Below are 3,585 nucleotides of genomic sequence, written 5' to 3'. Positions count from 1 at the left end.
ACAAACGCTGCCAGGATGGAAAAGCAGGTTTGATGGACATCTGAAAGAAAAACAAAATAAAAATGGGGGTCAAAATGTTCATATGGCAATGGAATACAAGAGGAAACAATGGAATGTGTGAAAGTTGAAAGTTGAAGTAGAAAGTTATTATGGGATGGTCATGGAACTGTCCCACTGGCAGTATACATGTCCAACACAGAGTTGTCTTGTTTGTGCTACTGTTAATTTCTAAATGAACATCAAGTCATAACCTGGCAGGTAAGTGCAGGAAGATAACTACAGTAGGGTTACATAGTAATTCAACCCAGGGGCATTAAAGTTCCATGCTTGACTTGAATGTAAAGAACACTAGATATGTGTGATTGTGCATATATGCATAACGTGATGTCAAGAACACTAGTTATGTGTGATAGTGCATGCATAAAGTGATGTCAAGAACACTAGTTATGTATGTGTGATTGTGCATTTTTGCATAAAGTGATTTAAAGAACACTAGTTATGTGTGATTGTGCATATATGCATAAAGTGATGTCAAGAACACTAGTTATGTGTGATTGTGCATACATACATAATGTGATGTTAGTCATACCTGCGCTCATATCCAAATAGCCTGTTGACCTCCTCTCTTCCTGGGCTGCGGCTCCTCCTTGAGTCTGTCACACTAGAACTGAGCGTGTGTGGTTGGGGGGGTTGTGTGAGTGAATGCGTTTGGGGAGGGTGTGTGAGTGTGTGTGCTTGAGAGTGTGGCAGCTGTGTGCCAAGCATCATTCCGTACTCCGCCCATGAGATAGTCGGCTCTATGGAGCTGTGATTGGACTGTCTAGCAGTGGAGGAGGAGCCAGGGGAACAGGGTAGAGGTAACCGTGAAGGAGGTGTGCTAGAATCTTGATTGGGTGGAATCTTACTCTTGGGCGGAGTCACAGCCATCTGACTGGGTGAGGAATTGCTGGTGTGGGGGAGGGGCATCTGGTCCAGCTTTCTCCAAAGAGGAATAACCACTCTCTATGCCAGTTCTCGTGTCTGAAATCAAAACAATAAAAAGTTTTAACAAAGTTACAAGTTATTCATATGACTAAATACTCAAATAAGTAACCAGGCATCTGATTGACCAAGAAGCAGTGCAAAACTTCATACACACAAGAAGGGAACTCTGTTCTTACCCAGACGGCTGGTGCTGTCCTGGGGCAGGGTGGGTGTGGTGGAGGTGGGCTCGTAGGTGGGGTTCTGGATGATCCCCTCACTCTCCCCCCCTCTGTGCTGCTCTGATACTCCAGGCTCTGAGTCCCTCAGTGACACACTCGCCTCCGTGACTCTGCCAAGGCAACCGCCAACGCTGCTACTTTTACCAGCACTTCTGATCTTACCTCTGCCAATACTAATGCTAGCTTTGCTGCTGCTGCTCCTGCTGGTGCCGCTGCTGCTACTGCTAGTTTTACTGCTGCTCCCACAAGCAGTAGAGCTGCTAGCGGCACTTGCACCAATTCTGGTACATTTATCACAGCTGTTCTGACTGCCTCTGTGATTGGCTGCTTGGGCCCCATTAGTTTCAGTCGGGCAAGAAGGAACTGAATCCTGAAGATTAGAAGGAGGGGAGGTAGGAGGGAGTGAGTGTTAGGTAGTGAGGGAGTGTGTGCATGATAAACAGATAGAGAGAGAGAGAGAGAGAGAGAGAGAGAGATGATAGCAGGAAAGGAGGTAAGAGGGATAGGAAAAAAGAGTGACAGTGAGATAAGTATATAATCAGATAATGGTCAGTCAACTATTGATAATCACATACTATGCACAGATATCCACAGAGTTACACAGATACTCAGACAGACTCACACACACAAAAACTGCACATTCAAAGATTGCGCATTTTCCGGCATGCCTCTTGAATCGGTGTACAAATACAGCATGTAGATGCACACTGCTTATTCAATTGGATTGGCAGGGCTGCCCACATAAAGCTCCACATAAATAAAACACACACAGACACACATACACACACACAAACACACACACACACACACACACACACACACACACACACACACACACACACACACACACACACACACACATACACACACACACACACACACACACACACACACACACACACATACACTCTCTGTCCTCAGACAAACATGTCTATCTAATGCCAACTACTCCCCCATGCTATCCCATAAACCTTAGGGAGTGCCCTTTAATCCTGATCAGATCACTGCAGCTAATTCTGCTAATGTGCCATCTGACCAATATTTAAACACACAATCACACAGACGCACATACACACATACTTTAATTACAGAAGACCAAATAGACTTTTCTAATGCACAAATAGTAAAACTTAAAGGCATTCTCGCCCTGTATTTTTTCTCTCGCCCTTCCTCTCTTTTTCTCTCTGTAATTATTCTCTTTCTCTCTGACACACATGCAAACACACACCCCACAAACTTAATTTACAGTTCAGCCAGACTGTCTATTTGCCCACAAATGAGACAGAGAGAATGAGAAAGAGAGAATGATAGAGAGAGAGAGAGAGATGGAGAGGAGAGGAGAGGGGGATGAAGATATTTGTAAATCAAATAGACAGACTGCTGATGGAAGCATTAGTCGTGTACTGAAGAGGAGACATCAGCAGGGAGAGCTCTTTAAGGAGACAGCACATCACTCTCCTGCTCCACAGCCCACACCACAAACCTCCTCACAGAAACACGGCAACTATGGGCTAGTCACTTACAAAACCCTGAACCTCTGTGTCTGTTTGTGAGTGTATGTGAGTGTATGTGTGTGTGTGTGTGTGTGTGTGTGTGTGTGTGTGTGTGTGTGTGTGTGTGTGTGTGTGTGTGTGTGTGTGTGTGTGTGTGTGTGTGTGTGTGTCTGTGTTATGTGAAACAGGAAACTTGATACTATGCTGAAGAATTAAAAGGGTGTGGGGGTAAAAGAAATTAAGTAAAATATTACATAGAATGTCATGATAGACTACACTGATGAAGACTGTAGGCTTTTGCCACATTGTAAATAATCTTCTGATGTGATGCTATTTAATTGAATAATCATCCTGATTTATTTAGCCTAATGATCTGACAGTTCCTGTTGCTGTGCTGTTTTTTTCCCAATAACATTGGAAGCTGTTGGTGTGTAGATGTTTTTGTTCTTCTGGTAAACTCCCACATTGACATACACCAGGAACAAAAGCCTGGACACAGCATGACTTGATAACTTTGCTTTGCCAGAAAGTCGTACTATGTATCTTTACAAAACCCTGTGTTAAAGTACTGCCAAAAAAATGCTAGTTATTTGATTTTTACTAAATGAGGAAAGCTCATTATGCGTGTTAACTATGACTTAAAGTGATTTAATATGTGTCCCATTCTTAGCTTGTTCCTTGCATAAACATAAATTACATCACTGGTCACAACAGGAGGTACCTGTGAGGGTTGCGTGTCTTTCCTCTTCTTCTTCTGATTGGATTTCTTGGGTTGACCAAGTTGACTCTCCTGCCATCTTCTCAATGACACAGACACAAACACAGCCACACACACGCCAGAACAGAGACACACAAGTCCAGTACGCACCGGAGACAAGTGCCACATCAGA

This window comes from Sprattus sprattus (genome assembly GCF_963457725.1).
Source record: "Sprattus sprattus genome assembly, chromosome: 18".
Classification (NCBI taxonomy): domain Eukaryota; kingdom Metazoa; phylum Chordata; class Actinopteri; order Clupeiformes; family Clupeidae; genus Sprattus; species Sprattus sprattus.
Note: the sequence above shows the minus strand (reverse complement) of the source record.